The sequence below is a fragment of the Lycorma delicatula genome, chromosome 1 (genome assembly GCF_047948215.1).
Source record: "Lycorma delicatula isolate Av1 chromosome 1, ASM4794821v1, whole genome shotgun sequence".
NCBI lineage: Eukaryota > Metazoa > Arthropoda > Insecta > Hemiptera > Fulgoridae > Lycorma > Lycorma delicatula.
In genome coordinates this window covers 290,842,417-290,866,798 of record NC_134455.1, presented here as the reverse complement: position 1 = coordinate 290,866,798, position 24,382 = coordinate 290,842,417, and positions in this window count along the sequence as shown.

Sequence of the window (24,382 nt, the reverse complement as noted above, 5' to 3'; positions counted from 1 at the left end):
TTAAGAGAGGAATTATTTTTAAATTTAGCTTATAAATTGTTTTTTATTTTTTCTAGCACCTAATTTTAAACATGACATTTCTATACATGAAAAATAGAAATTAAAAACAAATATTCTATTCAAATTCACCTTCTTTCAATTCATCAATTATGGATATAATTTCAGCATCATATTTACCCATTAAAGTGTACAATCTATCAACCAATTCGTTTAGATCATCCCAATATTGATAAATTTGATTATAATTTAATTGCCCATTAATAAACCGTTTTTAGTAAATGCTGATGATGAAAGCGTTTGATATGGTGAAAGAGATCTTTCGGTTCTTTTTGAAGGAGAAAGCTTTCTAATAACTTTATTATATTTAAAAGATTTGTTTGTTTTTACTGTACCAGCATCTATTAAATGTGCACCAGTTTGTTTCAACATTTCACCATAAGTTAGCATATTTGTTTTATGAATTTGTTTTAAGTCTGGATTTTTATAAATTAACAATTCTGAAATAGCCGGTGTGGCCGAACAGATTAAATTTCCCAAATAGATTTTTATCATCTATAAATTCAATTTTTATATTACCCAAAGCCCTTGTATATGTGTTTTTATCATATTTTGCACCATATACTAGATCCAGTGATACTTTTGGATTTGTTTTTAACATTTGTAAACACGGTTTTATAGTTTCTTTATAACTTCTACTTGTAATTGTTTCTTGTGTCTCAAAAACTTGTGTAATGAACTTTCTGTAAATTTAAGGGTTCTTCATATGGTCTGAGTTCGTTCATCATCATCAATTAATTTGGTTCGTTCAGATAACATTGCTGAATGCCTTACAGTTTAAATTGGTGACAAATTTTCATCATAATGTGAAACTTCTAAATCTTGTGCCAACAAACTACAACTTTCTTGATGTTGTCTTTCTAATTCAGCAGATAATCCATCACCCAATTCTCGACTTACTTTTGCAGTATCAATTTCAGTATCGTTCTGCAATTGTATGAGTTTTGGTTTATCGAGTTTTTCTTTAATTTCTTGAATGGTTTCGATTATCGGTTTAAAGTGTTTAGCAAATAAAGCATCTTCTTCGGCCAAATCTATAAGCTGCATTTTCACATTTAAAAGATTTATTCAGTTTATCAATTTCGATTAATTGTTGATCTTTTTTATACAACTCCGACTGTTCGTTTTTGCTTTTAATTTTCTTAAAATGTTTGATAAAATAATCTTCTATTATACCATAAAATTTATCATAGAATTATTTTGATAACCAAGAAATAATAACAAGTTATATTTTTTTATGAACATAATTTTCTTTATAAAACTTAATTAAAGAGTAATTGTGTAGAATATTCATTGTTAAATACCGAGAGGGATAAAAATATATTACAGCCTTTGTAGAATTTTAAAATCATTAAAAATCGTTTACTGAAACTTTCAATCACAAGAATATTGAACAGTCATCTCCTCCGCAGGGATTTAGATGGGGAGATTCCTATTTGGTTTAAGTTCATGCTATCACTAACTTTCATAAGTTACATTTTTATCTTATCCAACTAATACCGGAGTCGTAAATCAGAACATGGTTGCCAATCGGATTTCCAGGTTTCAGTGGTTTGGATGTTTTTTTAACTAAGCTGGTATTTTTGTTTGGACTTGCCTGAAAGGGAAACAGGTTGTATAATTAAACCATTTTAAATATACAATTTATGCCATTGTATATTTAAAACGGCAACCAATTTAAACCATTTTATTTTTAAACCATTTTAAACCATTTATGTTAGAAATTCTGATTTTATATTGTTTTGATAAGTATTGTTTATCTGTCAATGTTTATTACTTTATTATTAGTGTGTATGTTTTATCTAATGTTTAATATTCAATCAGTGTATAGTGATGATGATTATTTTACTTTTGACATGTCTACCTGGTTTTATATTTTAGGTAAAATTTTTCGTAAATGTTTCAACATTTTTTTTCTTTCCAGATTTATACATATGGGTATTTATTTATATGACAAACACACTAATTCTTTTTACAAAAAATTTTAGCATTTTTTAAAAATAGGAAGTAAAGATAATAATATAGATTAAATTTAACTTTCACTAATTCACTCATGCTCGATTAACTGCCATGTTTGTAAACTAATTGATAAAAGAGGAGAAAAAGTTGACTAGGTATGATGCAAGTCAAATTATCGTCTTCTTATAATGGTGTGACAAATGAAGTCTCTCTACTTGCCTTTCACTGTATTTACTTGGCATGCACCTGTTGCATAGATGGGATAAACTTGTCATGATATATTAGGTTAGAGTAAAATTGCTTTATGGAAAATTTATCTATTTGATTCTGGTGAATTTATTATTAATATTAGTCTTTGTTAATATAAAGAAATTTGAAGTGATTCTAATCTTTTTTTAAGATTAAATATTAATATATTTAAAAAGTAAATAAAATACGAGAAATCGTTATCAAAAATGGAATCCCACATAATAAATTTGCAGTTTAGCAGATTAAACTTACATGAAATATGTATACTTTTCATTTTGTATTTAGTTCTAATCATGCTTATTCATTTGAATCAATATGACCCAAATTAGAGTTCATTAGTTTATACAAATTCGTTTTCCAGTTAAAATTGTAATTTTACATTTTATCGATTTATTATTTTGTCATTAGTCGTTACTTGAATAAAATATTTATAAAATATATTCAACTATTTCATATATTTTTTTATTATTTATTTCTTTTTTGTTATTATTCTGTTGTAATTGATGAAATTAAATGAAATGAAACGGAGTGAAATGAAATAGTTATAATTTTTATATTTTCTTCGATGGTTCTTAGGAAAAATCTTTGCCGATGAGTTTTAACTTATATTATAAAAACTGCGTGGGCTCAACGGATTTAATATGTGAAGCAGATATTATGATGTAGAAATAATGACGCAAGAAGGGAAATAATAATAAAGTTACAGCTAAATGACGTAATCTATTAAGTAATAGTACCTAAAATCACGAAGCTAAGCCATGATTTTTTTTATATAGATTCCAAAAAGATAAAAAGAGATATTATTAACAATTAAAATTAAATTTTAAAATAATTTATAAAAGCAAAAAAATAAATAAATAAAAGACATTTTATAATTACGAAACTGCAGAAAAAAAAATATTTTTTTAAGTTTACTTTAGCTCCGTTCACTCAATTCTGAAGCAATACGTTCGAGCAGTATTTAGGTCACTGAATTCAGAACATTAGGTTAGCTAAAGAACAGTTTATAAAATATATCTCTCAGAAAAGTCTGATGTGTAATTACATGAATAAACCAGGATGTTACAAGTTTTTTTTTTTTTTTTTTTTTTTTTACTGAGAAATTACAGTAAAAAAAAGTAAGTTGTTAAACGGGAAAAAAATGAAACTGTACGTAAGCAAAATATAGTTGTACTACATTTTGTAGTAACTAGAACAGTGCTCGGAAAACTGTCACAATTTGATACACAAGACCCTACATTCTATTAGAACTATTACTACATTCTATTAGAAACATACGTATTTCAATTTGTATTTCATTACAAAATAATGACAGATTAATGATTAATTAGGTAATTCATATATTATTAAGTAATTTATTGAAATTTTCAGAATGCGAATGCTTCTTTTTTACATTAAAAAAAAAATAATTGAAATGTTTGTTTTTAATTATCAGGAACTTTATTTTTTTTAAAAGTAAGGATTCGTTTTGAAAAGAATAACTGCAGTCAGAAATAAGCTAACTATATGTATATAAAAGAATTTTATTCCATAATAAAAGAACGTGACTTATATTGCCCATTCAATATATGAATAATATGTAATATTATAATATATTACCTCCTCTATGAATCATGAGACCTTGCCGTTGGTGAGGGGGCTTGAGTTCTCAGGGATACAGAGTAGCTGGACCGAAGGTGCAACCATATCGGAGAAGTATCTGCTGAGAGCCAGACTAAGGAATGATTCCTGAAAGAGAGCAGCAGCTCTTTCAGTAGTTGTTAGGGGCGTGAGTCAGGACGACTTAAACGGCCGTATCAACATCACTCAGTCCTCTGAGTACTGCGCAGCTGAAAGCAATGGAAAACTACAGCTGCTTTTTTTCCAAGAAAATGTGGCTCTGCATTTTCACGTAGCAATAATGGAGGCGCCTTCCTTGGTAAAATATTCCGTTGGTAAAATAGTCCCCCGTTCGGATCTCCGGGAGGGGACTACTAAGGAAGGGGTCACCAGAAAATTAAAAAATAACATTCTACGAGTCGGAGCGTGGAATGTTAGAAGCTTGAAAAAGGTTGGTAGGCTAGAAAATTTAAAAAGGGAAATGGGTAGGACAAATGTGGATATAGTAGGAATTAGTGAGGTTCGGTGGGAAGAGGAAGGCGACTTTTGGTCAGGTGATTTTAGAGTAATTAACTCAGCGTCAAATAATGGGCAGGCAGGAGTTTGGGCTTCTTGTTTCGTGATGAACAAGAAGATAGGGAGGAGAGTGGAGTATTTCAAAACGCATAGCGATAGAATCATTGTAATAAGGATAAAATCAAAACCTAAACCGACAACGATTGTTAACGTCTATATGCCTACAAGCGCCCATGATGATGATGAGGTAGAGTGTGTATACGAAGAGATTGATGAAGCAATTAAACACGTAAAAGGAGATTAAAAATTTAATAATAGTTGGAGATTGGAATGCAAGCATTGGAAAAGGCAAGGAAGGAAATATAGTGGGTGAATACGGGCTGGGCAAAAGGAATGAAAGAGGGGACCGACTTATAGAATTTTGCACGAAGTATAATTTAGTAATTGCCAACACCCAATTTAAAAATCATAATAGAAGAATATACACTTGGAAAAAGCCAGGCGATACTGGAAGGTATCAGATAGATTATATCATGGTTAAGCAAAGATTTAGAAATCAACTCGTTGACTGCAAAAATTACCCTGGAGCAGACATTGATAGCGACCATAATTTGGTGATAATGAAATGTAGGTTGGGTTTAAAAACCTGAAGAAAAGGTGTCAGATGAATCGGTGGAATTTAGAGAAGCTTGAGGAAGAGAAGGTAAAGAAGATTTTTGAGGAGGACATCGCAAGAGGTCTGAGTAAAAAAGATAAGGTAGAAAATGTAGAAGAAGAATGGGAGAATGTTAAAAAGGAAATTCTTAAATCAGCAGAAGCAAACTTAGGCGGAATAAAGTGAACCGGTAGAAAACCTTGGGTTTCAGACGATATATTGCAGCTGATGGATGAACGTAGAAAATATAAGAATGCTAGTGATGAAGAAAGTAAAAGGAACTATCGGAAATTAAGAAATGCTATAAACAGGAAGTGCAAACTGGTGAAAGAAGAGTGGATTAAAGAAAAGTGTTCAGAAGTGGAAAGAGAAATGAACATTGGTAAAATAGACGGAGCATACAGGAAAGTTAAGGAAAATTTTGGGGTACATAAATTAAAATCTAATAATGTATTAAACAAAGATGGTACACCAATATATAATACGAAAGGTAAAGTCGATAGATGGGTGGAATATATTGAAGAGTTATACGGAGGAAATGAATTAGAAAATGGTGTTATAGAGGAAGAAGAGGAAGTTGAGTAGGATGAAATGGGAGAAACAATACTGAGATCTGAATTTAAGAGAGCATTAAAAGATTTAAATGGCAGAAAGGCTCCTGCAATAGACGGAATACCTGTAGAATTACTGCGCAGTGCAGGTGAGGAAGCGATTGATAGATTATACAAACTGGTGTGTAATATTTATGAAAATGGGGAATTCCCATCAGACTTCAAAAAAAGTGTTATAGTTATGATACCTAAGAAAGCAGGGGCAGATAAATGTGAAGAATACAGAACAATTAGTTTAACTAGTCATGCATCAAAAATCTTAACTAGAATTTTATACAGAAGAATTGAGAGGAGAGTGGAAGAAGTGTTAGGAGAAGACCAATTTGGTTTCAGGAAAAGTATAGGGACAAGGGAAGCAATTTTAGGCCTCAGATTAATAGTAGAAGGAAGATTAAAGAAAAACAAACCAACATACTTGGCGTTTATAGACCTAGAAAAGGCTTTCGATAACGTAGACTGGAATAAAATGTTCAGCATTTTAAAAAAATTAGGGCTCAAATACAGAGATAGAAGAACAATTGCTAACATGTACAGGAACCAAACAGCAACAATAACAATTGAAGAACATAAGAAAGAAGCCCTAATAAGAAAGGGAGTCCGACAAGGATGTTCCCTATCTCCGTTACTTTTTAATCTTTATATGGAACTAGCAGTTAATGATGTTAAAGAACAATTTAGATTCGGAGTAACAGTACAAGGTGAAAAGATAAAGATGCTACGATTTGCTGATGATATAGTAATTCTAGCCGAGAGTAAAAAGGATTTAGAAGAAACAATGAACGGCATAGATGAAGTCCTACGCAAGAACTATCGCATGAAAATAAACAAGAACAAAACAAAAGTAATGAAATGTAGTAGAAATAACAAAGATGGACCGCTGAATGTGAAAATAGGAGGAGAAAATATTATGGAGGTAGAAGAATTTTGTTATTTGGGAAGTAAAATTACTAAAGATGGACGAAGCAGGAGCGATATAAAATGCCGAATAGCACAAGCTAAACGAGCCTTCAGTAAGAAATATAATTTGTTTACATCAAAAATTAATTTAAATGTCAGGAAAAGATTTTTGAAAGTGTATGTTTGGAGTGTCGCTTTATATGGAAGTGAAACTTGGACAATCGGAGTATCTGAGAAGAAAAGATTAGACGCTTTTGAAATGTGGTGCTATAGGAGAATGTTAAAAATCAGATGGGTGGATAAAGTGACAAATGAAGAGGTATTGTGGCAAATAGATGAAGAAAGAAGCATTTGGAAAAATATAGTTAAAAGAAGAGACAGACTTATAGGCCACATATTAAGGCATCCTGGAATAGTCGCTTTAATATTGGAAGGACAGGTAGAAGGGAAAAATTGTGTAGGCAGGCCAAAATTTGGAGTATGTAAAACAAATTGTTGGGGATGTAGGATGTAGAGGGTATACTGAAATGAAACGACTAGCACTAGATAGGGAATCTTGGAGAGCTGCATCAAACCAGTCAAATGACTGAAGACAAAAAAAAAAAAAATAATATATTAATTTTGGCCAAAATTTGAACATACACATTTAACTTGGGGGAGGGAGAATATGTTTTATCTATTAAATGACATTTATATGTTCCGTTATTATAAACATACCGGGTTGGATTCAAAAAAGCATACTTTTTTCTTTTCAGCCAATGGTAACTCTATACAAGCTATAGTTAACGGAGTGAAACTAGTCATGTTATAGTATATTTTTTTCATATTTTCGTCATACGCTTATTCCTATTTTTATAAAATTTTACTTTTCTTGTTGTTAACGGAATCATATATGTGTAACGATTTCCATAAAATTTTCAATTGAAATAATATATACGACGACAGTATGATATACAAAGAAATAATTGATTGAAAATCCATAGTAATAATAATCCTAAAATTTGTGACGTAATACTAAATGTACTTTGTTTTTATAAATTATTAACATAGAACACGTAAACTAATTGTGACAAGATAGTTTAGTAAAAAATAACTTTTTTAATAATATAATTATTATTTTTGGATAAAATTAAATATAACTTTATCAAATTTTTTTCGAAAAACTGATACATAATTAAGTACCAATACAGACATAAATAATATTTCATAAAAATGCAATGATTTACGAAACAAATTTTATAACTTTATATCCTATCAGTTTGTTAATATATACATAAATTATGCGTTTGTGTATGTGTAAATATAGACAATGATTGACCGCATCGTGCTAACAGAGATGCCTGTGCTATATAAGCTGGAATGTGAATTACGAGATTGACGTACGCAACGGGTATGTACACAACCTGCATGGTAATATATATATATATATATATATATATACTCCATGAACAATGTTAGTAACTATCTGAATTCCTTTCAGGAGTATTCGGCCAAACATAGAGAGAGGTAAAATAACACTCCAGTTTATGTTAGTTTCATTCACCCAGTTCACTGTTTTAATTAAGCTATTAATTAATTAGTATTATAATTAAATGTTAGTTTCACTAATTAATTCTTTAAAAAATGTGTATAAAAGTTATTTATTATTTTTGTGTACACAATATATTGTGAAATTTCGGTATCTGAAACGAATTAATTTAATTATTTCTCAAAATTAGTAAATTTCGAAATTTTAATTTTTTTTAAAGAATTTCATATAATTTTTACAAAAAATATAAAATTATACTGTTAAAAAAATTAAAAATATCTGCAAAAATTTATATTTATAGAAACGTAAGTAAATAAAAATAGCAGTATTTATGCACTACCATTTTAGAAATATTTATCGGAGTTAAATTACTGTCCACGCCATTTCAAATTTATTATAAAAATATTTATTAACACGTTAAGCGCTAATGATTCGCGTCATACTGTATTCTGCCAAGGGTCTAGTGACGTGTTGACGCGTCAAATGTCTATGGTATTTAATATTCCTGTTATTCAAGCACATGCAGCTGGCTTGGTTTGTTTTAGGATGGGCCATCATTCTAATTTTTTTTCAATACTATCGTAAAAATATTCCCTGGATATTTGATCCCGGCAAATTAATTGTTTTTTTAAGTGTTCATTTCTTCCTCGCGGTTTCCATATTTTTTGTGCTAAAGTTATTTTTGTAACATTTACATAACAAAATATAATTAAAATATAAAATATTAATTCTACCGGGCTCATCATATAATAGCCTAAAATGATAATAATTACCAATTGGAAAATGGTCTTATTGTATACGGTACAGACTGAAGTCAAGTCTAGTTGTTAATTAGTTTTTTTTGCAGAATTTATTATTTTCTTAATAGAAATTTTTCTTCAAACATAAAAATGTACTACGTAAATTATGGCATGATTTGGAGGTAAATTATGAAAAATTAGTTAATCATGATGGGTGTCGTATTAACAAGTCATATAGACATATGGGTCAGGGCTTAGCGAATATATCTGTTTTCCCGTTCCGCACTGAATTTTTAAAAAATATGTTTAATTATGGACTCGGGATTAAAGAATTGATTTATGTGCGAAAATATACAATTATACACGAAGCCTTACCTCGGATAATACAATAAAGGTAATGTTTCACCTACTATTCATTTTTTTAATTAGTTTTTTAAAAAGAAATTCAATTTTGGTATCACAATGTTTGTAACCCATTTTATTAACAAACCAGAAATTAGATAGTGGCAGTAGTATTTTAACTGCTTTCTAGGGTAAAATTGAAACACTTTTTAAACTGAAATTGTAAATTAAAATATTTAATATAATTTTATTTACGTATTTTTATTGATTTATTACTTTTTTCAATACGTTAAGTACTTTCATACAGTTTAACAAAATTACAGATTTTTAATTTAAAGCACTCGTCATAATTGGATATAATTTTATACATATTGATCAAAGAACTTTATAACCAGGTAATGTTAAATTTCCAGTTGAAAGATCCATTAAAATATATGTATATACCTCTTGTACTCTTGTGTGAGTACATATATATATATAGGTATGAATATCAGAACCTGTCGGAAATTATTTTCTGCAGATTAACCAATTATCGCGAGCGGTAGAGTCTCGGCTCTACGGAGGTCCCAAGTTCTAATCCCGGTCAGCTATGGCATTTTCACACGCTACAAAATTGCCATTTCATCTCATCTCATCCCTTTGAATCTATAACTAATGGCGGTTTAAAATTATTTTTTATTTTAACCATAGAACATTATAGAAAATTATTTTTTATTTTGTAATCATAGATTATTTTATTGGTTAAATATTTCTGAATTTTTCTATTAAAAAAAAAAAATGAAGTTGAATATTACTGTACAAATTTCATGTTTACTTTGTCCTACTTCTTTCAAGATTATGGGGAAAATATAGAACTCACTAAAAGGATATGAAAAAAATGGATTCATACAAAAATTTTAAAATGTAGTTTTGTACATATTTTTTTATCTGTACTGTTTTTCTAATTTGATCATTGTTTTGCTTTTTTTATTACCACAAGCTGTATAAAACAACTCCAAATACTTTAACAAAAAAATACCTAGATTAACAAAATATAAAGATCATTATGATTTAATATTGAAATAAATATTAGTTATTAAACATAAATCTTAAGCCTATATGAAATTTTCTCTAAAGTATCACTGTTTTACATTTAATCATTGAGCAATATTTCTGAATAGTTGACTGTGTACAAATAAACTACAGCAGTAAAATTTACATTTATACTAACTCTATTGAAATAATTTTACCTTTATTTTTACCAATAAAAAAATAGTAAAAAAACGTCTTCGAAAGTAATTTGTAAACTGACTAAAATTTAAAAATATTACTTGCTGTCTTTATTTTTTTCGGAGTTTATTAATTGTGATTTTGTTTTCCCGACTAGAAAAATATTAAATGGTAAAATAATAAGTTGTTTCATAGAAAAATTAATTAAATTTCAATTGGAATAATTATTATATTCAAATTGAAAATATATTTATATTTTGAGTGATATGAGACTTATGTCAAGTACTACCGTTACAGTTTTTTTTTGTCTTCAGTCATTTGACTGGTTTGATGCGGCTCTCCAAGATTCCCTATCTAGTGCTAGTCGTTTCATTTCAGTATACCCTCTACATCCTACATCCCTAACAATTTGTTTTACATATTTCAAACGTGGCCTGCCTACACAATTTTTCTCTTCTACCTATTCTTCCAATATTAAAGCGACTATTTCAGTATGCCTTAGTATGTGGCCTATAAGTCTGTCTCTTCTGTTAACTATATTTTTCCAAATGCTTCTTTCTTCATCTATTTGCCGCAATACCTCTTCATTTGTCACTTTATCCACCCATCTGATTTTTAACATTCTCCTATAGCACCACATTTCAAAAGCGTCTAATCTTTTCTTCTCCGATACTCCGATTGTCCAAGTTTCACTTCCATATAAAGCGACACTCCAAACATATACTTTCAAAAATCTTTTCCTGACATTTAAATTAATTTTTGATGTAAACAAATTATATTTCTGACTGAAGGCTCTTTTCGCTTGTGCTATTCGGCATTTTATATCGCTCCTGCTTCCTCCATCTTTAGTAATTCTACTTCCCAAATAACAAAATTCTTCTACCTCCATAATCTTTTCTTCTCCTATTTTCACATTCAGCGGTCCATCTTTGTTATTTCTACTACATTTCAATACTTTTGTTTTGTTCTTGTTTATTTTCATGCGATAGTTCTTGCGTAGGACTTCATCTATGCCGTTCATTGTTTCTTCTATATCCTTTTTACTCTCGGCTAGAATTACTATATCATCAGCAAATCGTAGCATCTTTATCTTTTCACCTTGTACTGTTACTCCGAATCTAAATTGTTCTTTAACATCATTAACTGCTAGTTCCATGTAAAGATTAAAAAGTAACGGAGATAGGGAACATCCTTGTCGGACTCCCTTTCTTATTAGGGCTTCTTTCTTATGTTCTTCAATTGTTATTGTTGTTGTTTGGTTCCTGTACATGTTAGCAATTGTTCTTCTATCTCTGTATTTGAACCCTAATTTTTTTAAAATGCTGAACATTTTATTCCAATCTACGTTATCGAAAGCCTTTTCTAGGTCTATAAACGCCAAGTATGTTGGTTTGTTTTTCTTTAATCTTCCTTCTACTATTAATCTGAGGGCTAAAATTGCTTCCTTTATCCCTATACTTTTCCTGAAACCATATTGGTCTTCTCCTAACACTTCCTCCACTCTCCTCTCAATTCTTCTGTATAGAATTCTAGTTAAGATTTTTGATGCATGACTAGTTAAACTAATTGTTTTGTATTTTTCACATTTATCTACCGCTGATTTCTTTGGTATCATTACTATAACACTTTTTTTTGAAGTCTGACGGAAATTCCCCTTTTTCATAAACATTACACACCAGTTTGTATATTCTATCAATCGCTTCCTCACCAGCACTGCGCAGTAATTCTACATGTATTCCGTCTATTCCAGGACCCTTTCTGTATGCTCCGTCTATTTTACCAATGTTCATTTCTCTTTCCACTTCTGAACACTTTTCTTTAATCCATTCTTCATTCGCCAGTTTGCACTTCCTGTTTATAGCATTTCTTAATTGCCGATAGTTCCTTTTACTTTCTTCACCACTAGCATTCTTATATTTTCTACGTTCATCCATCAGCTGCAATATATCGTCTGAAACCCAAGGTTTTCTACCAGTTCTCTTTATTCCGCCTAAGTTTGCGTTTGCTGATTTAACAATTTCCTTTTTAACATTCTCCCATTCTTCTTCTACATTTTCTACCTTATCTTTTTTACTCAGACCTCTTGCGATGTCCTCCTCAAAAATCTTCTTTACCTCCTCTTCCTCAAGCTCCTCTTCCTCAAGATGAATCACCGATTCATCTGACACCTTTTCTTCACGTTTTTAAACCCCAATCTACATTTCATTATCACCAAATTATGGTCGCTATCAATGTCTGCTCCAGGGTAAGTTTTGCAGTCAACGAGTTGATTTCTAAATCTTTGCTTAACCATGATATAATCTATCTGATACCTTCCAGTATCGCTGGCTTTTTCCAAGTGTATATTCTTCTATTATAATTTTTAAATTGGGTGTTGGAAATTACTAAGTTATACTTCGTGCAAAACTCTATAAGTCGGTCCCCTCTTTCATTCTTTTTTGCCCAGCCCGCATTCACCCACTATATTTCCTTGCTTGCCTTTTCCAATGCTTGCATTCCAATCTCCAACTATTATTAAATTTTTATCTCCTTTTACGTGTTTAATTGCTTCATCAATCTCTTCGTATACACACTCTACCTCATCATCATCATGGCCGCTTGTAGGCATATAGACATTAACAATCGTTGTCGGTTTAGGTTTTGATTTTATCCTTATTACAATGATTCTATCGCTATGCGTCTTGAAATATTCCACTCTCCTCCCTATCTTCTTATTCATCACGAAACCTACTCCTGCCTGCCCATTATTTGACGCTGAGTTAATTACTCTAAAGTCATCTGCCCAAAAGTCTCCTTCCTCTTCCCACCGTACCTCACTAATTCCTACTATATCCACCTTTACCCTATCCATTTCCCTTTTTAAATTTTCTACCCTACCAACCTTTTTAAGCTTCTAACATTCCACGTTCCGACTCGTAGAATGTTATTTTTTACTTTTCTGGTGACCCCTTCCTTAGTAATCCCCACCCGGAGATCCGAACGGGGGACTATTTTACCTCCGGAATATTATACCAAGGAAGGCGCCTCCAATATATTTATATAAATAACTATTTAGTAAAACTTTAACAGAAGATTAAATGTATTATATTTTACAACGTAATTTTTTTTGTAGTAAAATTTTATATCCATCACTGAATTACGTTGATTACGAGATAGCTAGACGATTCCACAGCTTTAATTTCAATTAAGTTTTAATAATAATGAATTTTTACGGTTAGAAAAGTTTCGATTGATAAATGTTATTTAAAATATATAAATTCAAACTTCCGATGAATTTGAAAATTAATAAGTAGTTGAAATAACGTAAAACAATTAAGCTAGTCGGTTAAAAGTACAGATTTATTTATGTGCACACAGATGAACTGGATAAATAATTCTTAAGTAAAAAATCTATGTAAGTGTTTAAAATATGTACTTAGTCCGTTTTTCTCTCTGTTAATTTCCGAAGCTATATTGCACGAAAACATAATAGCTACACAAATTATGATTGATTGTAGTAAACTGAGACATTTATCTTAAATCAGATGTATAATTTAAGCAGTTTTGATTAATAAATTCTAGATTTCATTTATTGCAGACATCCAGTACGTCTGTAAACCAAATCTTTATCAGTTTTGCAAGTAAATGAATTTTATTCTTAAAATTTTCGAGAATAATTGTCAGGTCTTATAAAGAATAATCATAGCTCTTACAAAATTTAATAAAACAATAAAATTTTAGAAATTATTCTGTCTGCTTTTGAAATAATTTCAGATTACGCGGACCAATCTGTTGGCAATTTTGGCCTTTTTCTCGGACTCATGTTATTTTACTCGGTGACTCTTGTAAAAAACAATTGACTTTGTAAAATTCAGCATATCAATCAAAATTCATAACATACATTATATCTATATAGATAGATAACCACGTCATATAGATGACGTGGTTAAAATTTACTCAAACAAAATGAACTATAATTTTGACTTTGTAAAAATGGAAAAAAAATTATATTTGTTTGCCTATGCTAACCTCCGAGAGAATTATGTGAAAACGTGATTCGGAATTAAAAACCTGGAAAATATTGCATCACTTTCCTGGCTTCGTCGGTCATGTCATGATAACCAAAATAATATTTAAGCATCAAAATTCCCAAATTTCGAATTAAAGAATTTTTTATTTTAGAGGCTTCCTTACTTTTTGGGGAAGATTAAGAAGATATTATTTATAAAGAAGTGATGTCTAATATAAAGTAATTTAAAAGAAAGTTGTTTTAAAATATTGAAAAAAATATAACTTTTATAAAAGTAAATAAAAAATAATTTTTACTTTCGGAACGGATTATAATTAACTCAGCTGCCAAAGATACTTTAATTTTAATAGCCCTTTATGTGATGAAGAATAGTACAAAAAAAGAAGTTAATAATAAAGATCAAAAGGTTTAGAGCCAAAACATAAAAAAAAATGTATATTTTTTATAGGCAAAGAATAAATTGTAATAGAGATTTTTATAAAAATATCCCTGTATAGATTAAGCTTAATAAATTCACTTTAATGATTTCTGTATATCTAACACCCCTCAATAGAAAAATAAGAAAAACAAAATTTCCAAAAATCTTTTTACTTTTTAGGCCTGGGGTTTATAACTGAAAAAGATTGTAGATATTTCTTGATAGCAGTATATGTGATGTATAAACTTTCAAAAGGTTTTGATAGTATTTAAATTAAGGGGTGGTAGAGCTAAATTTTAGAAAAAAAACATATATTTCAATTTTAAAAAGTGGGGTTGACTCTTTGGGTTTGGTCAACCTGAGATTGAAGGCAAAAACATTGTAACACACATACTTACGACAATACATAAGCACAAATATACATATTTTTTTTTAGTCTAGACGAACTAGTTGGATCCTAAAACGTAAAGTTATCAAAAAACCCAATATCCTTTTATTGTATAATCACCATACTTCAATGGTATTCTAGCGATATTTTCCGAGAAAGTAAATAAATGGAGTATTCGTATTTTAAAATTAATCCTTTACTGCATGAATTAATTAGGATTAGCATTATGTAATATATTATATATATATATATATATATATTATTCTCAAAACAAAAAATGATTACTTTCTCTATGAATAACTCATTGAATATGTCCTTATTAACTAAACAATGTCAGCTTTTAAAGCTACTACCACATCAATAATAAAATTTTCTTTTTACATCACGTGTAATAGATTCTGCTTTTAATTTCACTTAAACAATTACTCATTCTGCAAAAAGTTTCTCCTTTCTGGAAAATTTAAAATATTGAGTAGCTGATCAAGGCTGATTTAGGGAAAGCAAATATTTGTAATGGTTTGCCTGAGCTCTTTCTGGTTTTGTAATTGTTTTATATTCTTACTACTTCGTCTGATATTTAAAGGGAAACCTAAAAGGACTTGCATCACAAAAAGTGTATAAGTTGCAATTAATACAAAACTAAAATCAAAGAATTATTAATTGTCTGTTTTATAATTAATTACACAATAATGTAAAATTAATTTATATCTAAATAACTAGATAACAAATCGAAGTAAAGCAAAGCATACTTATTGTAAGATGTACTTCATGGTCAAAAACGAAACCTTTAATAATTATTTGAATAATTATTTACATTTAAAAAAATAATAATTTACAATTTACTATTTACTTTTTAAATTACTATTTTATTAGATCATTCAAATAGAATATCATTTTTTTATTCTGGAATAATCCTTAAAATACTCAATTTTTAGAACAGAAATTAATTACTAATTTTTGACAATGAAATTTATACTTTTTAATTTTTAGTATATTAGGAAGCTCTGATCTCCTGACAGTTTACAAGGTTGACTTTTTCTGCTACTCGAGATTGCAAAAGTTACCGCTATGCAAAAGCAAATTAAGAAAGAGGGAAATTTAAAGGATAGAGCATTAAATTAAAAAGATACTACCTCTGGATCATGGTTGTTGAATATTATACCAAATGGCATTTTTGACACAAAATGATCATGATTCTGTGATTTTATCTGATGAAAAGAGAAAACAATGTATTTAATTGTCCTTCTGAAAGGGATTACGATATGTCATAATATGAACCGTAAAAATACAATTTTTTTATCAATAATAATACCGGAAGCCAGCCATGAGTTTTTGTAGTTATAGTATGAAAGCTTAAAAAAATAGATGAAATTTTCTCAGTGATCGTTATAATATTAGAAAATTTTAAAACTCAGTTTGATGAAAACATGAAACTTAAGTACAAAGTCAGTAACATTACAAGTTATTATTTACCTTAAATTAATGCTGATAATACAAACTTTTGGGTCAGTGATGTCATTTCAAACTCAAAGTTGTGCACATTTTTTTGGAATGTTTTTTTCTTATTTTTAATTTGATACTGTCTTAACAGAATGAGATGTTATGTGATAAAACAAAGTTTTCATTAATCTGGTATGGTACAGCTTTTAGCGGTACTAAAAAATTAACTGTAGAATTATGATTCTTAATTGAATAAATGAGATTGTTATAATTGCAATATATTGCTAATATCTGAAACAATTTACAATTTCTTTTCAGAATGAAAGAGTTAACAAGAAAGGAAAGTTTAAGCCAATAGTAGAGAAATTGCTTATATCTTGAGAGATAAAGACATTTTCATTAAATGAGAGCCATGAGTGAAAAAATGAAGCAAAATATAATTTATGATAAACATGTTTTTCAACAAAGAATAGAAAGAAAAATAGGGAAATAAAATCCCTGAGTTTACTGTTCACCCTCTTGTCTAAAGATATTTATATCCTCTATTCTTTATGAAAAGAACAAACCACATAATAAAAATGAAGGGAATTCAGGGAATAAGTAACAAAGAAATTAACAAATCAGTAGTAATAAAAACTGTAAATTACGTATTAGTTACGCAAGATTCTTTTCTATAAATCAGTTAACACTGAAATATGTGTTTTTAGTTATTTAAAGATTTTGATGTTTTTGATGTTCAATAGTCCATTATATATATATATATATATATATATATATATAATGACTTATACATTTTAATTCAATGAATGATATTTATTAATAGGTTCAATAACGTGTGTGATCTAATATTGTATGTTTTTTTGTTCTTTTTTTAACAATAAAAGATTGGTTATCAAAACATGGACTTATATTCAGATAGAAATTATTGATATAACCGTTGTATTGTCTATGTAATTGTTGTACAAATAAGAAACAGTGAAATAGGCCTATAAGGGACAGCACTATAAAAAAACGCGCCACATGCTGCACCTCGAAGGTGGTGTGGAAATCGGCAACAGATTTTTCAGTTACTTACTAAGCTGGAAAGAGCTTTAAAGTGTAAGCATATGTAAACATATGCTTATGTGTTGTTCAAAATTCTTGAGAACATTCAGCCAAATTAAATAAGTAAAACGTGGTTTAGGTAAAAGTGATTTATGTTATGTGTAAAGTCATCATTCATTGTACTTATAAAGCAGATATTTATTATAAATAGAAATAGAAAGTAAAAAAAAAGTATTAGTATATTATATAACAAATTATATATATTATTATATTTAATTATATTTGAATGAATATTATATGTCAAAAATAGGACAGGTCATCTATGACACATTACCATAGTGAATATTTGTGTTTATTCATCAACCTATGCGCATGTAAGTACTGATTTTGTGTATATTATAAATCAAAGTATTTTATGTTAATTAAAAATTAAAATATTTTCATAAAATAGAACTTCATAAAGGGAATATATAAAAATTTGTGAATGCTATTAGTATATGAACTATATATCAGTTTGATTATTTAGAAGCAAACAAACAAACATGTTTTAAGTTTTTCAGAAAACTGTGTAATAAATTAAAAGAATTTAAGAGGATATGTTATGAACATAATACTGAAAATAAGGTACTTGACGTAAAAATGAAAATAGTTTTGAATAATTAGACAAAAAATTGTAATAATGGAGATTCGTAAAAGACTAGTGACCCCGACAGACGTTGTCCTGACGTGGCATTTTTCTGTAATAAATACACAACACATATATAAGTAACTTATTTAAGTTAAAATAGCAGAAATGTGAACTAAATTTCATTATTATGACTACTAGTATGACTATTATCAGTTTGTGATTGTATTATTGTAATGGGTTTTTTGATTAATTATGGATAGTATGGTTAATATTTATTTTCACTAAGTATTGAAATGTCAGATGAAAACTGAATTAAAAAATCGAAACGTCGTAAAATTAATAATTAGTGTAATAAATTTTCATTCGCATTACTGCTAATTTTCACTTAAGATCATCCTAAAAAAGAACCTCCGACATTTTTTTTTGAATTTAATAATTTTGAAGTTTCATAACCATGGGATAGCTTAATTAATAAAAAATTAAAGCACTGTAAAAAAAGCAACGTAGTTAAAATTTAGTAGAAATTTTTATCATTAATTTATTTTCTCATTCTTTATTTTAACATCTATTTTACCAAATTTTAGATAATTGTAAATTAAAAATAATTTTAGAAACGTTTTTGTAAAATTAATCAACTACAAAAATTATAACTTCAATTTTTTAAATATACTTTAAACTATAATTATTATAAGTAACTTATATTTTAATTTTATAAATGTTATTTTTTATTTTACAAACTTACATTTTTATTTTCAAAGATCCGTTCAATACTTCATAAGTTGCATAGGAGAACTGACAATTTAAATTTTTAGGTTAAGTTGATTGTTATTGAATGCACGTACATCATTAAAATTCGTGAAAAATCATGTAAAATACTCACTTCAATACTGCACCTTACAAATTTGTATAATGTATTTTTTAATTACACTTTAAAACATAATTGCAATAAAAAATATATATAATATAATATTCACAATAAGCGCGCAATTCTAGTTCATAAGAATTTTAATGTAATAACAATACTAAGATACGACGCAAGTAACTGATATGCGAAAAAGCAACAAAATAAGAAAACCTTTTAGAATCCGATCACAGCACCAACTACCCGGTCTGACTGCTATACCAAAAACTAAAAAAAATTTCTTAAACGCGTTCGCAGCGCTGCTTACCGGATCCAATTGTAAACCATAACCATCCAAAGATATCAACAATAACACATAAATAAATAAATTAATTAAAAAAAAAAAAAAACATTTTCTATAGGACAAATTGTGAATCTAAACCAATCTCGAATCAACTTAATCACACACACAAAATTTCATCAAAATCAGTCCAGCCGTTTAGGATGAGTTCAGTCACATATACACGGACAGAAGAAATATATATATATATATATAAAGAATATTTTTCATTTATTGAAGATATCCAACATATCAGTGCTGTATCAGAATGAAATTTAAAAAAAATTTGGTGTAGACAACACATGACTCTCTTGTACGCCTATTAAACTTACCCGTACATACACATTTTTTTTTAATGAATACTACATCAAATTTTATTTCGTTAATAACTTCTGATATTTTTTTTGTTATCGAATTTTTAGCGTAAATTTTTTTTTAATCAGATTGATAATTAATAAATCAATATATTTAAATTTAAAAAAAGGTTAAAAAAAGAAAAGGAAATGAAGTCTGTATCGAACATGTGCCTTTCCCTCGTAAGATCCAAATATTTTATTAAAATTGTTATTTGACTATAACTCTGGAACCAATGAAAATAAGTATCACATATGATATATCGTTGAAAAACTTTAAAACATAATTGCAATAAAAATATATATATAATATAATATTCTCAATAAGCGCGCAATTCTAGTTCATAAGAATTTTAATGTAATAACAATACTAAGATACGACGCAAGTAACTGATATGCGAAAAAGCAATAGAGCTTAATACTGCAGTTAAGAAAAAATTCAAAATCCTTTTTTTTGTATTTTTGGCTTTTTTGGACAGTTTTGGTTCAGTTGATTGCAATCAAAAGAGGAGTTGCACAACTAGCTGTTATAACAGTCCTAAATCCAAAATATCAACATCCTACGGGTAATTGTTTTTGAGTTATGCGAGATACATACATACGCACAGACGTCACGCTGAAACTAGTCAAAATGGATTCAGGGATAGTTAAATGGACATTTCCGTTGAAATCTAGAATCCGAAATTTTCACGATCACAATACTTCTTTTACTTTGTACCAGGAAGTGAAAAATACCCAATTGTTAAAATTGTAAATCTTCATGATGAAGGGTTAGCGTTTCGGCCTTAATTATGGGTCCCCGGGCTCAAACATTCCACTGGATAATGTTTGCAAATGAAGGTGTTCATAGATATAGAATTTACAGATGCATATAAAATTAGTTACAGCTGATTCAGTTTTTCTTAATAGAATTTTTAATTTTAATAACCTTCGATGCCCTGGAGTCGGGCGGTGCCTCAATCATATACTCCAGTATTCGAGGTGATGGCAGGGGATATTTTTAAAAATGGGTAGTCGTATTTTTTATGCTGTAAAAAATGGCATGGAACTTTTAATAGGCTAAGAAACTCCATCTCCGTATTCCTACGTACAAGCTTCAACAGCTTCTGTGGTGAATGAATATAAAAAAGAAATCTCCGATAAAAAAATGTAACCAGGAAAATAATACATAAAATTTAATTTGTTAAAAAAAAATTCATACTTAAAATTTAATTAGGTTAAATGATATTAACTGAATTAATAATTAAGTTGTAATATACTACTATTCTTTTATATTATGACCAGGGTTGATATTTATATTGAATAGCAGCGTAAAAATCATACTATTTCTGTATCGTATTGTAACTCACATATTAATTTATAGACTTACTACTATCTTGCTCAATAGTTAATTTGTCAAATTTATCTATCAGTGGCATATAGAGTAATGATATTCGTGAAACTAATATAAATCAAAGCTTGTCATAAACTATAACTAACAAAACGTTTTCTCTACAGGTGTCTCCAAAAACTGATACATTTTTTCCAATACTGTACAATATTCAGAAGTTATGTAGTTGTAAGATGCAGTAAAATAATTAGTTCATAACATAGAGCACTGTTAATATTTGGTTGTACAGAAGGTCTAAGTACAGTGAGTATTTTGGTGATGGATCGTTGTAGTTTCATCAGTACAGTTTTATTTATTCAAAACAAACATTATGTTGTTCATGAAGTATTTTCACTAATACCTAATTTAATTTTTTTTATAAATCTTATTTTGCAATTATGTGGTATAATTAAAAATAGTGCGGTCATTATATATCGAACACATTGTTTAATGGGATGATCGGTATACTAGATGTGTGTTTTAGTGCTTACACGTATTGAATATATTATAGTACTGATGCGTACACAAGAACTTAATTATATGCTTCTAAGAAACGCACCTACTACAACATAAAATAAAAATTAGTTTTTATATTTTCTTGTATTAAATTGTTTTTGATTATAATTACATGAAAAGAAAAAAAATATATTGAACGGGGTTCGAAGTGGGAATTTTATTATTACCAATTTATCTTTTTAAAGGGTTTATGATGCTGGTATTAATAGTACTTATTGTATTGCATATTTCTGTAATAAAAAAATTCTGCACACGTAAATTCAAGTAAAGGTCATATTTAGTCAAATAACTGTAGTCTTTAATATATTAATCTGGAAATTATGAGCTGTTTTAAACACGTCCATTTTATTATGGTTATAAAACAGTTTTATTAAGAGATTAAAGCAGAAATGTAGCGTAATTTTATTATAATCAGAAAAGGAATATATTCTTTTATGAAGTAATGATATTAAAATACAAGTATTGTAAATGAAAATTTAACTCTATGCCGTTGGTTTGCTAATTATATATTATTGTTAATATATTTTTTTAAATCACTGATCGCAGCTATAAGCAGTAAGGAGAAACGGAATAAAAATTGAATATTTGAAAATAATAATTTAAAAATACAAATTTAAATTGAAGTTTTAATCTAATCTTGATGTATATTTACACCGCGGGGTTTATTTCATTAAATATCCTTACTAAAGAAGTTATCTGTGAAATATATCCATGAGACAGTAATAAACTTGACCAGGATTAATGAACGGATGTGTTCGATTACTCCATGCAGTAGTGAAACCAGCAAACTTGATATCGGCTGTAGGAAGGAAAATGTGGTAACTGAAAATAAAATTCACATAATCGACTCCAACGCTCTAAAGAATAATTAAAAGTTTGTTGGTGTATATGATGTTTTTTTCTTCAGAAAATAAATATCAATAATTCTTATGAAAACTAATCTATAAATGGATATTATGTATATTAAGTAAACGAACACGTGTATAATCTGAAAGCTCTCGCCTGTTTTGGAAGAGGTATCGGTTCTATTTTGCATCTTCCCTTTGGTCAAGCTCGTTGTAAAGTTGTTTACTCTCTCTTGGCTTAAAAGAAAGAACTTAGGTTAACAAAATGCATTGTTAAAATTGGTAATAAAGGATGTAAACATGTATTACTAATGAGAGTTTAGAAAAGTCAATTGAGACGCTGGAAACTGATGGATTCCTCGATAAGCTACTAAGTTTTTGTTACAAATAACATCCTGTTGCGGTGTAAAATCACATGTATTGTACTACTAGAACTGTTAAGTACTGCTTCAGGCAAGGAAAACAAAAATGTTTTTATGTTTATTTTATCAGCTATATTGTAAGCACTCATTAATGTTTTTATTATTTTCATAATTTTTCATTTATGTCAACCAACTTACCAAATGAATAACAATTTTAATAACAATTAATTTATCTCTTAAAATTATAAAGCTAACTAATTTTCAACTTCAATTACATAATTTATAAAATTAGTATATTTGAAAATATTTAAATAATTTTTTTTTTAAATTCTCTAAAAATATATTTATATATAAACATAAATAAATTTATGCACATATATTTTAAGTACCGTAACTGTAACGGTTGTACTTGACATAAGTCTCATATCACTCTTAAAAATAGTATAATTATTTTCAAGAATTAAAATAAAATAAAAAACGAAATAATTTCATGTTGCGTTCTCCCGAAAACCGAACACTGATTTTTCACATCAAGCCCACCGAAATTAATTTGATATTTCGGCCTAAAAAGAACATATTCTCTCTGTTTACCGAAAACATTGACTTAAAATGAAACTTACTCTCAGGGAAAGCAATTATGCCTAGTTTCTGTTCTTTTCAAATTTTTTGCACGCATCAAAGTCAACAGAATATACAAAATGATTTACCCCTTTTCTATGAGAAATAATTAATTTTATAGATACAATTTCTATTTATTCCGGCAATTGAATGACTTTAATTTATATCAGGGAAAATTGTGATATTTAATTACTATTTCTTCAGGTTTATAGATAAAGTAACTCGTGAGATAATTTCTTCTTTTCGTTATACAAAAATGTATTATACACACTGCATCATTTTATTAGAAAAGAAAACAATATTAAGATTTTTAAAAGTATTTAGCTTCATGTATTTTTATATGTATATTTCAGACATACTATTAAAAAAATCAGACTTTTAATCATGATTATTATTTTGTTGATCAATGAACCTTTACGAATTATATTAAAATTACAAATTGCGTCTGTAATCCCACAATTTTACAATAATAATACCTCCACACGATGATCTCTGAGGAAACTGATCTCTGCCTATCATCTGAAAGTTTTGGGTTGAAATTTCAGTCAGGTTTTGCATTTTTTCATCCACTAAAAAACGTACTTCATATCAAAGAAAAAATAAACAAGAATATTAGATTAGTTGTAACTGAGTCTAGAGTTACTGGAGAAAAAATAAGTAAACGGTCAGAAAAGGCACGTCGGATTTTGTAAAGTTACTTAATTTTAAATAATTTGTATTTCTCCTCCACGCTGTGGATTGCTCTAAAAATTATTTTTTTATAGATGATTTTTCAGTACACCACTATTTTGAGACAAATTCAAATCCCTCTTAAATTGATTAAATTTTTTAATTCTTAAATATTTTCAA